The 15,445-nt window shown below is 34.3% G+C and overlaps 1 protein-coding gene and 1 long non-coding RNA gene across 15 annotated transcripts in view; one reads left to right on the top strand and one right to left on the bottom strand.

Annotated features, from left to right (window-relative positions):
* Nucleotides 1-15,445, top strand: part of LOC308195691 — a 767,404-nt gene that overhangs the window by 338,971 nt on the left and 412,988 nt on the right. The gene's annotated exons all lie outside the window — the stretch shown is intronic.
* The window catches only part of NOVA1 (NOVA alternative splicing regulator 1), a 157,293-nt gene that overhangs the window by 117,521 nt on the left and 24,327 nt on the right, over nt 1-15,445 (bottom strand). Inside the window, exons 1-2 of one of the 13 annotated variants that reach the window (XM_080593555.1) lie at nt 639-15,445; nt 1-576 (exon numbers count right to left, since the gene is read on the bottom strand). The exon at nt 1-576 is cut by the window's left edge and continues 14,851 nt beyond it. The exons of 11 other annotated variants lie outside the window; for them this stretch is intronic. The gene's annotated coding sequence lies outside the window, so the exon portion shown is untranslated. One more of the 13 variants, XM_080593556.1, reaches the window with a different exon arrangement.

The following is a 15,445-nucleotide window of genomic DNA, read 5'->3' as shown; positions in this document are numbered from 1 at the left end:
ATTTCCATACCAGCACTAAAATACTCATGTATAATTATCTTAAGATTCTAATTTGATTTTAAATTAAGTTTTACTATTGCAAGAACATGTGCCACACTTCAGTTCAGTCTACAAAAAAAAAGTGTTAATCCAACCCCTCTCATCACAGTGCACCAACACAGATACAACAACATGAATTTCTAAATATGCAAAATAAGTTCCACAGCTTGCATATTCTTCTGCAATTCCTTTTTCAGTATCTGTCATGGGAATGCCAACAGGTAGATAACAGAAATGTTAATTAGAGGCTGTAAACCTAATTCCCAATACACTGTGCAAATTCTTGTTTACCAACTGCAAACAGATGCTTTAGCAGAATAAGAAGTTACATTGCATATAACAGGTTCTTTACTTAAATTCATGAAAATGATTCAATGTAAAGGAAAAAGGACTAACCATAAACCCAAAAGATTTAAGAAACAGGTCATCTTCTAATTTCATTCTATTGGGTAATTATAGCATTATAATAGGCAACAGCTCACTTCGATTTTGATTTTTCCAACTTCCACAAGCATCTCACTCAATAACAACATCCCACTCAATAACATCCCAACAACATCCCACTCAATAACAAAATATCAAGACAACTAGAATTTTACCCTATAGACCCTATATCAAGACAACTAGAATTTTACCCTATAAAATAGTCTTGGCACTGTTTAATAGCTTGAGTAGGGTAAAGATAAGTACAAATAACTCTATGAATGCTCTCCTGTAACATTTTCTCAAGGAGGAAAAATAAAAAAAAATAAAGGGAAGAACACATTTTATATCAAAAATAGTGAATGTCACAACATGGAGAATAATTACCAATAATTACCCATAGTTTATGCCTTTAAGCATTAATAGAACGCTAACTACAACCTGTATGAATTAGCCTCCCAAACTACTTCCAGTTTACTGTCAAGGAGCTCCAGTTCCTTCCTCATTCTGTAACCTGAGTACCAAGTTCCTGTGTCAAGGTCTGGAGCCCCCAGCACAAGAAAGATGTTCATTTGTTAGAATGGATCCAGAGGAGAGCCAGAAAGATGATCAAGAGGTTGGAGCACCTCTCCTATGAAGAAAGGCTGAGAGAGCTGGGGATGTTCAGCCTGGAGAAGAGAAGGCTCCGGAGAGACCTCACTGCAGTCTTTCAATACTTAAAGGGGGGTTATAAAAAAAGATGGAGAAGGACTCTTTACTTGGGTACATAATGATAGGACAAGGGAGAATGGTCTTAAACTAAAAGGCGATACATTTAGACTAGACATTAGGAGGAAATTCTTCACTCTAAGGGAGGTGAAGCACTAGAACAGGTTGCCAAGAGAAGATGTGGATGCCCCATCCCTGGAGGTGTTCATGGCCAGACTGGCATGGGGCCTTGACCAACCTGGTCTAGTGGGTGGCATCCCTGCCTGTGGCAGGGGGGTTGGAACTAGATGATCTTTAAGGTCCCTTCCAACCCGAGCCATTCTACGATTGGCTACAGAACAAGGAATTAGGAAAAATATTGTAAATCCAAAAAAAAAAAAAGATGATTTCTAGAGAGAAAAGAAAAAAGAATGACAAGCTATTAGGGCAGTTCTTGAACAGATGTAAATTCCATGTTAAAAATTTTTTCTGCTGCTCATAATGCTGATTTTTAATTACAATGAAATTCATGATGTTCTATGGCTTATAAGACCTTTAAGTTAATTAATTATAGCTTAGTAAAAGTACAGCTATTTTGTCCATTTCTTGTATATCTAGTAAGATATACAATACTGTTGCAAAATATTTTTAGAGGACTTCTCATTTAAGCAAAACTTGTAAATCCAATTTTAAGAGATACTGAGATACTGCAACACCATTATAACATCAGCATTTAATTTTACAGAGCACAGATGAACACAAAAATATCAAAAGGTTGTATTGGAACAAAAAATTATAGTTTCAGAAAATCATAGGTCAAACAGAGTACACATATGGATGACAAAAGGATTTTTTTTTTTTTATCTGCCTTTTTTTTGCAGGAAGCAAAACAGTGATGAGAAACTTATCGATACAACTTTTATACCACAGAACATCATTACCTATAACATTCTTTACTTGCTTGAATCTGAGACCCAACAATACTATTAAGGAAAATGAATAAGCAGTCACTCACAGGAGGAAGTTTGTAAAAGAACGTAAGAAAGAACAGAAAGTTTTTAGCAGTACAAAAAGGAATATATAGGAACAGCATAGAATGCTTTCACAAGGCTTTGAAGTTTTCACCTATCCACTACTGAACTTTTTAATATAATAAAATTTCATATGATAAACACATGGCATGTCCATATCCATATTTGGTAGATCGCAGATACTATGCAAGGGATGCATATGAAAGCAAGGCATGAGTTGCTTTCAAGTCTGACAGAAGTTGACAAAGAATAGGGTGAAGTCTGCATCCAGTTATGACTGTACCTTTGAAATTCACCAACATTTTTTTGTTTTTGTTTTTTAAATATTTAGATAGGTATACATAACATTTCATGTATTTACCACTCACTTTGGTGCCTGGTAAAATTACGGAGAAAATTATTGCAGGAGTTATAGAAAAACACCAGAAAGACAATGCAGTCATTGGTCACAGCCAACATGGGTTCACAAGGGGAAAGCCCTATTTAACAAACTTAATTTCCTTTTATGACCAGGTCACTCATCTAGCTGACCAAGGTAAGTCAGTTGCTGTATTTTTTTCTTCCAGTTTTGAAATGCAAGAAATCTACTCAAAGCCCTATATATTTAAATGGCAACAAGTTTTAAACTAGTTTAAAGCACCCCACAATTTACAATTTCTGCAGAGGTGCAAGTCCTATGGGAAATACAATAAACGGTTGGGGATTTTTGGTTGTTGTTTGTTGTTTTTTTGTTGTTGTTATTGTTTGTGGTTTTTTTTTTTTGCTTAGTAATATTATCTTGAGAAAATCTGTGATACGCTGCTCAGATCTACCAAAACTTGCACATTGCATCCATCTTGTCCAAACTGAATATTGGATTGTAAAGATGGAGCTGAATTCTCAAAGTAGCAAGATCTACACCAGATAATTTTAAAGTTGATTAAAAAACATATCTTTTTTTAATTACTGTATGAAGCTAAAAATAACTTTTATTTAGAAGGCAACTGGTCAAACTGCAGCTCAATTGGATTCAAATGCCCAAACTGGGCTTTGGCAATTGGGACCTTAAAATTAAGGAAACCTTAGAATAGTGAGAACAAGCCTATAAACTGCCTTTTTTTTTTTTTTTTTGATACTGTAAGCTTTATTTGATGACTCTGCCTGACATATGTATTAAAAAAAAAAACAACAAAAAAAGCACACCACCACCAACAGAAATAAATGAGGGTGGGAGACGAGGTGTACTCATCAAGTGTAATCATCAACATAAACATTACATGCCTCCCAGAAATTCCCATATCTTACAAGTACTCTAAACTGTCCGTTCTCATTCATACACAAATGCAGAAATCTGGGGAAAAAATGCCAACAGGGTAGCTCTTAATCTGTGACAAAAAATTGAAAAAATTTTTTCATCATGCTAGAAAATTATACAGTGGCACAATATCACAAACATTTTTGAAAAAGAAAAAGCAAACAAAAAATAAAAACACACTTCCAATATAAATGCAAATAACATAATTTTAGTGTAATTTCTTAAATGTTCATTATAATTCATGGCTCACTGAACCTAAAATCAAATTACTGTGCAACAGATATTAGTTTTCTTTTCTGCACTAATGGCAAGGCAAGAAGGGAGGCCAACCCATATAAGATGAAGAACACATAGGTTTTTAATTACAATATGTAAACAGGAAGATTAAATTCACCATAGTTTTAACCATGAGAAGAGAAATACATATTAGTCCAACTTAAAGTGAGAAATGTGATTACTGACAAATTTGAGTAAATTTTCAATACTTTTCAACAAAATTTTCTGTTCTGTCTTATTAACAGGTGCATACAAGGTTCTGGTGATAAGTAATGTTAAAACAGGAACGTTAAAAAGAAACTTGGAAAAAAATCCAAGTAGATTTCTGTATTTGGGCCACCTACAAATGAGCTGTTTCACCACACTAGTAAATTCTAGAAAGGATAACCCAAGAAAAAGCAAACAACAACAACAAACGTTTACCATTACGAACATTTTTAAACTGTAAATCAAACATGTTGCTAACAGTTGAAGTCTATCACACAGGCAATGCAAGAAATAAATCTAGCTGTGTAAGTAGCTACGCTTGCTTTCAACACATACAGGAGGCATTTCCAGTTGCTAGGATATTATGTAGTGTATTAAGTTACATGTAAACATCCTCGCAGAGATCATATACAGAGCTTGTCATAACATTCAAGAAGGGTAAAAGCTTATAAAGTCATACAGACTACTGTGTTCAAAAAATAATTCTGTGTAAGGGTTTGATTTATTCAAACCCTTTCAGAACCTCCAAAAACAATAGAAAAAAAAACCTGCAACAAAAAATCAGTCATGAGAGTTTAAAAGAAAGCATTAAAGAGTCTCCTATTTAGGCAGACAGTATTTTTCCTCTTACTTCCCCTCTGTTGCTGCGTGTCCTTTGTCTGCCTCATGCCCAAAGATTTAACACATACAATTAAATAAACCACAATTAAATAAAAAAAATGATTACTTGGCTTTCGACTGAAGATCATTACAGATTTCTTTCAATCCACCTTGTCCATTTCTGAAACTATTTAGAATTTACTTGTTTTTCCACTAATATCTACGTTTCCCTAGCTTATTAAGATATATTTAGACTATCTCATATACAAGACCTAAACCCTGAAGGATTTGAGGACTGTGGGAATAAATTTTGCTTCACTACTTCCTCAATTTCAAAAGACTCCAATATTACGCTCTAATTATGCGCATTAAAACTTGGATGACACGTGTCCCTACAACCTTTGCTAGAAACTCAAAGAAGCTTCAGAAAACTACTATGAATCACCATTAGTCACATCCTCAGATTATTCAACCTTTATCCATTTATCTTGTTTAAATTCTCCAAATGTTAGTACCAAATCTGAAGGAACCAGAGATATCCAGTGGTGCATTTGTGCCCTTAGACCAACCATCTACCCAGACGCATTTCAGCTGCATTTAAGGGTTGGACCAGATGTTCAATATAGTATGTTTTCTGGCTTCCATGGAACAAAATCCTGCAAACAAAGGCCAAATGGGACAACGACCAACCCGATTGGGTTTCCTGACTAACCTGTTACTAAAACTCAGGAACGTTTTTGGAGCTGTACATTTCACACATAGTTACATTACTCAGATGTAAGCATTTTATTTGTTCCCTTAGCAAATGGTACTTTACCATAATATAAAGTTCCAGAAGCAACATAGGATATCAAGTCAGCATCTGCTTCAGCCTTGTTTGCTAAGAGTTTAGAATACTTTTAAGTGATTAAAGGACAACACTTGACCTCTCTGATGCAAGTATCTAACCAATATTTGCATCATACTACAACAGAGAAGCTGAAGTACATTCTTTTTTAGGCCACTGATCAGCACCTACATAACCTCTCAATTCAATAATTGCACTTACCCTTACCAGTATATGAAAGCAGCAACATAAAGAAATGCTACATCAGCTCACAATTTACCACATGCTTAATTTATATTTCAGTGTTTTACTCACTGCTGACTTTGTACTACAGTGGAGTATAAACACAAAATATAAAACTCTATATACAACTTGAACTTCATGAATCTGCATTGTCTGGTATAAATTTAAGCCCCAAACCAGCTAAAATCCAATAATTAAGTTGAGTGAAAAGTTAGTTCTCTTGAACTTCATACAAAAACACAGAACGCACTTCTACCACAGACTTACAGCAATCAACAGTGCCATGCATGCTGTATTGAGAAGACACAGCCTTCAATTATAAGGTAATGAACTTACCTTTATGATGTAATGACAGTGTAAGAGTGGTAAGAATGTGAATAAAAAGCTGCTTTTCAAGGGAGAGAGAAGTAACAACTTACCTGAAAAGCAAAAACTATACAAATGCAGATTTAAAGGAAATAGCCCATATCCTAGCAAAAGCAAAAAAAAAAAAAAAAAAAAAAAAAGGCAAATCTCCATCCCCTCATACTTAGCTGCTTTTATATATCCATTTTCATAAATGCTTTCTTACTGCAACTGCAAACTACAGGACACTGGACTAGGGAGCTCAAACTCTATCAAAGCAGGTAATTAAAAATGAATTATCTTTTCAATAAAGACTTTTTTTTGAAAAGCATAAACACTTGTATCTTAGACAAATTTGTTTTAGTGTGACTATAGCCATTGCACGTTCAGATTTCTGTATTGCAAATTGGGATTATCAAGATCAAGTGTATGGCCAGGTATGAAGTAATCAAAATGTAGCTGTTTTTTCTCTCATGTGTATTATCTCCTATTACAATATGGCACAGGCGATCCTCATTATTTTACAGACCGATGTTAGCAAAAAAATACTGTAATAATAATTAATATTTACATGAGTGTCAGCACAAGTGTTATATGCCACTACACTTAAGTCAAATACATGCCTTAATTACATTAATGTAATTCATTATATTCCATTAATACCTTAAAAACTAGATTTCAATACATTTTCCACAAATATTAATGAAAAATAATAAATCAAAGACACAAAATACAGCACCTTTTCACTTCATTACAGAAAAGATTATAATCTTTATATTAAACATATGCACCTCCTTTAACTGCTTGTTTTTCAAACATAATGACCTAAGGAGAAACGGTATCATTTCTTAGAACTTTTTTTAAATGAAGGACAAGATAAATTTACTGTTCAATTATTATTGAAACCCTGAGGCTCATTGATACATGCTTATTAAAGACACCAGCAATATTTCATTTGTTCTTTACTTTTATATAATGTTCTGCAAAAATACTGCATTATCACCTAACTTACAAACATGAATATTGTCTAATACATTTAATCATCAATTATACAAATTACTATAGCTTTACACCTTCATTTTCACATTTACAATGGACTAAGTTGCTTAAACCATAAAAAGTGTTAAAGAATTTTAAACTAAAAACATATCAAAGAAATACAAAAAAAATTAGCAGAAAATATGTTAGATGCTGCTTTACTGAAGACGGTTTCTATGAAGGAAATTTAAAGAAGCCGAATTCTGAGGAAGAGTGGTAGCATCGAACCATGCCACTTTGTGTCAAATGGATTTGAAATACAAGCATAGCAAAAGAGCTAAAAGTCAAAGTAATTATCTTAGAACCAGATTCAGTACCTTTTATTAGTAGGAGAATATCCAGGACCAGTTTTAACGTAATAAAGGAAAAAGTACTACTGTTTTATCTTACGTGTGTATCAGTCATATCAAGAAAAATCATTCAGTACTCATCTAACTCCTACTAGACTTTATCCTTCTGGACAAAATGTTCAGCATACAGCTAGCTAGGCAAATACATAATATGATGGGTGAACAATTGACTGTCAGGTCAAGCTCAGAGGGTTATATTAAATGGGGTTACATCAGGCTGGCGGACAGTCACTAGTGGGGTTCCCCAGGGCTCCATTTTAGGGCCAGTTCTCTTCAATGGTGATTTTCATAAATGACTTGAATGCACAACTTGAAGGTATACTAAATAAGTTTGCAGATGTCACTAAATTGGGAGGAGCTGTTGACTCCCAACTTGCAGAGGGATCTTGACAAATTAGAGAGCTGGACAATCACCAACAACATGAATTTTAATAAGAGCAACTGCAGAATTCTGCACCTGGAAAGGGGCAACCCTGTACAGACAGGGGGATGAGAGGCTGGAGGGCAGCCCCACATAAAGGGATCTGGTGGTTTTGGTCAACAGCAAGTTGAGTATGAGTCAATACACCCTGGCAGCCAAAAGGGCCAACCATACCTGTGGTGCATCAGGCACAGCATTGCTAGCCAGTCAAGGGAAGAGACTGCCCTGTTCTGCTCTGAGCTCATGCAGCCTCACCTTGAGTACTGTGTACGGTTTTGGGCATCACAGTATAAGAAGGGCATAAAACTATTAGAGAGTGCCCAAAGAAGGGATGGTGAAGGCTCTATCCGAGAAGATGTATGAGGAATGGATGAAGTCACTTGGATTGTTCAGCCCAGAGCAGTTGAGCCTGAGGGGAGGCCTCATGGCGGCCTGCAGCTCCCTCATGAGGGGAGCGGAGGGGCAGGTGCTGAGCTCTGCTCTCTGGGGACAGCCACAGGACCCGAGGGAACAGCATGGAGCTGGGACAGGGGAAGGTCAGGCTGGGTGTTAGGGAAAGATTCTTCACTGAGAGGGTGGTCGGGCACTGGGACAGGCTCCCCAGTGAAGCTGGAGTTCAGGAAGTGTTTGGACAATGCTCTCAGACATATGGTCTGATTTTTGGGTGGTCCTGTGTGGAGCCAGGAGTTGGACTCAATGATCCTTGGGGGTCCCTTCCAACTTAGGATATTCTGTGATTCTACAATTCTATTTTTGCCATAAAGTAGAACACGTCTCAAGCAAAGATCCTTAATCTTATTAGTCTCCAGAACCAGTTATGCATCAATAAAGCATAAAAGCTCCTAACTTTTTGTTGTTGTTTTAGTCTACCCCTTGAAAATTTGGTCAGACTTGCAACAAAGTGGTGGAAAAAACAATCCATTTCCACCGAACAATAGTTATGATTTCAAGTTCTTAAATCAATGAAGATGGTTAGCCAGGAACTTATTAGAATATGAGCAGGGCTCTCAAATTTACTATAATCAGTTATAATCATCAACAATAATAGGAACACCTTGCAGGATATAAATGCTGCTCAAACCACTACTTTGCAAGGATATGGATATCATATCACAACAAGGAAAGCTTTACAACTTTTCTAAAAATCAGAAACATATATTCTTAGTTCCATGTTAAATACACCCAAACAGCTTTCTTTAAATTTATATGCTATTTTCTGACATGCTACTGCTCAGGAGTATACCTACCAGACAGTAGTTTCATAGTGCTATGCTATCTTGTAGGCCCAGTAACAGAAAGACTTCCCTGATTAGTTCAAAGGTATGCCCAGAACAAAGAAGAAAATTGCAAAAATAAAAATGGTTTCTCTTTAAAGCCAGCTTTATGCTTCCCACTGAGATGGAACAGACAAAAGGGAAAGCAAGAGTAAAAGCACACATGAGGAAATGTGCGCAAGGTGAGGGGAAGGAGAGGGTGAAGAGAGGAAAAAATGAAAGGGGGAGAAGAAAGGGGAGGGATCCTATTCTTTGTGTGTCTGATTTACACCCTAAGACCTATTTTACATAAATGTTTAGCAGTCACCATTTAACCATGTTAATGAGACTTACAGTTTGAACACAGTTTGTGCTACATAATACTACATAAGTACTTTTAAAATGATTTTGTAAAGCTCAAATATCACACAAAATTAACACACACTTTTGATCTGAATCCCTCTGTGCCTCATTTCTCTGTCTATGAAATGATAATATTAATGCTTCAACCCTACAGAGTGATTCAAATTGTGTATGTAACTCAAATACTCCATAAAGACCATAAGGAAATTAGCAATTCTGTCTTCAGAGAAAAAAAAAATCATGAAGTAACATGAAGCAAATAATTTATGCAGCTACTTACTGGCCAATGATGAAACAATGTATGTTGAATAGGTGGTGATCAAATGAGCAGAGATCATTCTTTATGTGAATGTACTGGAGTCCTGCCTTTGTAATCATGTATGATAATCCATCCAATGAACTTATATAAATGTAACAGGGGAAGAGGGGGGACATAAAATTGAGGACACATCTAACAATGAGATCCTGTGCATGTCCCAAAGACAAATGCAGTCAGGACTTCAAGTTATACAATAACTCACTGCTTTTAACAAAATTCAAAGTTCTGTTTCTTTTCTAAGAATGAAAAATGTATTTCAACTAAATTTAAATAAAATCAGTTTATAAATCTTTGTTTTGCATTTTTAAATATGATCAGAAATTGCCTCTTTCATAGTAAATTCTGAGCTCATTCCTTTGCCTTTTAATAAACCCAGACTACAGTAAATACCACAGTAAATATTCTGAAAATATTTATGAAAATAATTTTCATCAGATTAATGTATTCATCTGCCACTGTACATTTTATCTCATATCAGCTCCTGTTAAGAAACAATATGTGTTTTTTATCCTAAGTTAAGTTGTTTGCGTGGTATGTGACAGATTTCATTCATGATGATTTAAATCTAAAATCAAGAGGTTTTTTCTAAATGATATTTTACTTGAGGCTTAATTTTTTGTCATTCAGATTTATCACAGCATTTAGATTTTGCTAACTAGAACATATTCTGATTTTTGCAAAGATTCTTTCACATACAACCCATTCAATCCTCCTGCTTGATCCTGTAGGAAAGACATCGTGCTAAATTTAGGTTATTACAATCATTTCTATGGTAACAGATGGATGTGAAACACAGGATTATGACTTCACTGCACGACTGCAGAAACAAGTTGGATGGTAGGGGAAGAAAGATGGCATTTAAAATATCTGCAGCTGTAGCAAGGAAACACACAATCACTGAGAAATGGAATCGTCTTTTTTTTTTTTCCACATCTTTTTTTTTTCAAAATCTCTAAAGGTAAATCTTCCTCTAACAAACACCCTCATTAGTGACCATCTCTGTACACTTGATTTTTAAGACTATCTCTACAGTCTAGCATAATTAAAAGAAAATAATGCTTCAAAATGTAGGTTGCACAGAAGTATAAATAGATACGAATCTATTTAGCACTTCAAGAGGTTAAAATGATGAATACAGATATGGCATTCTAATAGAAATTCATTCCATATAAAAAGGAGAGTAAAAAGGGAAATCATATTCCAGCTACTATATTTGTCATTATTTCTGCTTTTTGTGGATTTTATTCTGCAATGCATACAATGATTTCATGCTAGAAATTCACATGAAATTATATTAAGGTAAGACCTACAAAAATCACTGAATCATTACAGCATATGATAACATAATTTTTTCAAGGTTTTATTTCTTTTCAAAATCCAAACAATTCTAAATCAGAGAAACTAAAATACAGGTGCTTATTATATTGTTATAAGCACCATTAGCTACACAAAGTATTCCTCTGACTGAAAACAACTGCCCATAGCATCTGCTTCAAAAAAATATATAGCCTTATACAAAATACTTCACAAGCTTGCATCTGAAATACCTTCTACATTTAAATACTATACTTAATGATTCAGCAATGAATGATTATTGTAAAAAAGCAGAACAAAATTTACCTTTTCTGGGTTAGCTGGACACAGATCACCTAAGTACAGAATAAACATGAATATCCCTATGACTAATACTGGTTCCTAATTTAAATATTGATTATTACTGTCATAACAACAGCATAAGTAGGTATTTGGCTATAAAAAAATGTTATTTAAAAATAGTAGATGCCATGGATTTTAAAAGGATTTTTGTTTCTATCTTGTGAGAACAAGGTATTTATAACTGAAAACATATCTGCATTTTACTTTCTCTGATTTAAGTTTCCTTGAATTTTCAGGCTAAGTGTTACCTATGAAAAAAATTGCGACAGTCAGTACTAACAACTTACTAAGAATTCCTGAAACACATTAGATATGCAAGATAGAAAGATAGAAAGGGAGCTATTATATTTTAATAAATAAAAGGATATATCTAGGAATCAGTATTAAAGAAAGTATCTCTGGATGGTGAAGCTAACTTTGGCTCAAGAAACCTTTTCATTACATTTGAGACATTTATTCACTACTAAATAAACATGATAAAAGTTAACAATGAAGGCTTTACTGATTAAGGATCTTTTCTCACAACCAGTGAATTGTCACAAAATATGGAGGGGCCTTAAAAATCTTTGAATCCCCATTCCTTCTCTTCTACATGGTTGAAATGAGCCAACAGATCTCTACTAACAGGGATACACCACAGTCTCATAAACCTCATTTATGTACAGAAAATAGGCTTTAAAAAAAAACAACAAAACCTCACAAAACTCAGTAATAGTGGGAGGGGAATGTCTGACACAGTTCTCCAAATTAGAAATTCAGGTCTTGGCTATCCCAGTATTCTCAGAAGATTCTGTGAAGGGCTGCAACACTAATAAAGTTACAACAGGGATGACTAAATAAAAACTGATATGGAAAACTTTTTTTAATTTTTTTTTTTATAATAATTCAGACCACTAGACCATTTAAAATTTTGTTCTTTTTTTAATTTGCAATTAACCTAAATACCTTCCAAATACTCCTCACTCCTCTGGGAGAGAAAGTTCTCTTTGTAAAAGATGTTACAGCATACAGCTTTTATTTAAGAATTTAAAAAGAAACGAAAACACATTGTTTTCCTATTTAAGGGCTTTCTGAAAATTTACATTAAAAAAAGAGTTAACATTTCCAACATTTCAAATGTTTTAAAAGATCAAATTTATTAAAAAGAAACATCACACGCTTTTGGGGAGCAGGGCAGGAGGTGAGAAAGGATAAGCCTGATACTTTCATATACAAAGGCACACACCATTGCCCCATACAAACCTTGCTTTGCTCATTCTCAAAGAAAAACTTTCTTAAGCACTGATGATCCTAGACAAATGGTTTGAAGTGAACAGCTGAAGTGAGGAGAAACACGGCAGGTAGTGAACTAATGGACTGACAAAATCACTACCTATTCTTGTGGCCATAAAATTGGGTCATCCATCATAAAAATTGTGATGCAACTCAGAATTGAAATAGCAAAATGTGGCAAAGTGTTAGCATCTTCAGTATCTGTAGTTGTGTATCTTCATTAAAAACATGTTTAAAATCTAAAACCACAATCTGTTCTCATAAAGAGACTCACAAGTACAATTAATCAACAATGAAATGCAATGACCATAACATACTACAGTTATATCCACACTATGGCAGTACTTACTTGTCAAATCCATTTTAATTTGTAACAAGTGCTTGCTAAGTTTAAAAACTCTTCTGAACAAACGATTCACAGCATGCCACCAGTGTGTCAACAAGCATGGTATTTGGTTTTACTGAAAAAAGTAATATAGCAGATTTAGCTCAGGTGAAGTGGTCCTCCACTAACTTCTGTTTTGAGGTAGCAAATGATCAGCCCTTACGGGTCAGTAAAAAGCTTTATTTGCCTTTCCTCACACCTGGGTGTTTGCCATTCTCATCTAAATTAGGCAACAGGCCAACAGAGAAGCCACCCACAATATGGCCATCTATAAAGAACACTTGACATATTAGAAAGCATTGAATCATCCACAAAGAAAAAGTTAAGAAGCTGTTGCTAGGATGACATGACTGGTTGAAGTCAAAAGAATTTTACTTTGTTAATAAAAAAAGTGATGGACAGAGAACCTAAATGAATATTTAATGTTTGGGGATTTACTGGTATTTAGAGTGGTTAAATACGCACAGAGTTGTCCTCACAAATGAATAAATGATCTGAAAGGCAGGTCAAGGACACGGAATCGGCACAGGGCCAGGCAACAGAAGGTGCTAAACAGAGCAGACGGATAGATCTGATGGCCGGCGTAAGAGACCTCTACATCTTAGTACACCAGAATCTCCTTTCCTTATACTAAATTATCTTAGTTGGATAGCTAAGTTTGCATTAGTTCACATGCTGAAAATTACCTATCGAAACACAGAAAAAGTTCTGTGCAGACAGTTGCAACCTATATATTTACTGCATATATTTTACTTCAGTTACCAAACACGTTATCTGTGTATCAGCCTTCATGCTGCATCACAGCAATCTGTGAAGACAAGATTTGCACTTACCAACAAATACTGATTGTCACTATTGAAATTCTATGAAGAGCTATGAGGAGCATCTTTATTAATGCTAAAAGGGAATTTTTAGTGATGGTATATATTTTCCGAGGTAGGTATAATTTTTCCAAATATTTCTTCATTCCTAATATATAAGAAATGTCCACTTGCTATACTGATGGTTTAGTGTTGTATTGTGTTAAAAAATATGTATATGTATTAAATTCATATATGTATTAAAAAAAGTTAGACACATGTTGAATCTTTCATTGTGTGAACTACACAGATCTAAGACTGAAGGATCTCTTGATTCAATAAATACAGCAATATACTTTTTTCTAGCTGTCCAGACAGGTAAAACAGATGTTTCAACCTGTTTATTACACAAAGTGAAAAAAAGAAATAAGACAAAAGGATGAAAAGACTTTTTGATCCTATTTGTGAATCAACTTTTTTTTCCAAAATATCATTTCACGAAATTAAAAGAAGTCCAATATATTCTTGCAAATAACAGACTTGACAAGTTGATTCTGCTGTAAGTTACATTACACAAAGTAAAAACAAGGCACTCTAAGAGTTACCTTCCTTAAACTTACTGACTTTTTTTTTTTTAACCATTCTGAATGACTGCTGGTATCAACTAATATAAGAACTGTTATTTTTAAGTAACAAAAAACATTATTAAATAATTAGAAACCACTATTTAAAAGATTAAGCTTTGTGTTGTTGAAGGTCAAATTGTCTGAACTCCAGAAGTACACTGCTCAAAAGACCCCCTACACACACACTTTATGGACACAGTTCAAGACAAAAAATAAATAAAACTACATTACACAAATCATGGGAAAAAAAAAAAAAAGAAAACAAAACCTCAAGCTAAAAGCTTTTCATTTTTGTGGTTCCAAAAGACTTCTATTGAATAAATGAACATATTCAGTTAACCAAAAATAGAGATAACTTAAAACCACAAGCATTTACAGAAAACACATTTTAAGCCACATATTAAATATAATTTCCCTAGGAAATCATATATTATAGTTAGCGGTACATTTAAATTTTAAAAGAAAACCAAACACACAAACAAGTCTATATCCTTGTAATCTCAGGAAGCCACAACTGCCACAATGCTTTCACATCTGTTATTAAAGATAGTCCCCCTAGTATAAAAACTGTTTCACACATCAACCAGATTTGTTTTGTCACATCGCAACAGACATGCAGAAAAATTTCAGTGTGGCACTTCTCCACACAAGAAAAAACAAACAAACAAGAAAAGTGCTTTCACAAAATGAAAGACAAACTTGTTTTCAATTTAATTTGAAGAATCAGAATAAAAGCTAGTGAATTTAGAAGCAGTGGGGTTTCTTTTTTTTGTTGTTGTTGTTGTTGTTTGTTTGTTTTAATGCTACAAAACTCTAGTGGTCATTCTCCAAATTCCTAGAATCATCAAGTTTTCTACAAATTACTTGATCACTTGACTAAAAACAACAATTATATTGATGTTTTTTCCTTTATAATTAAGATTGCCTAACATTTAATGTGACTTATAAATAATACAGCCTCTGTCTTCACTTAGTGTTCAATTTGCCAAAC

This window comes from Anser brachyrhynchus (assembly GCF_964034855.1).
Source record: "Anser brachyrhynchus genome assembly, chromosome: 5".
Taxonomy (NCBI): domain Eukaryota; kingdom Metazoa; phylum Chordata; class Aves; order Anseriformes; family Anatidae; genus Anser; species Anser brachyrhynchus.
The sequence above is the reverse complement of the archived record's forward strand: the minus strand, read 5'-3'. Positions and strand labels throughout refer to the sequence as shown.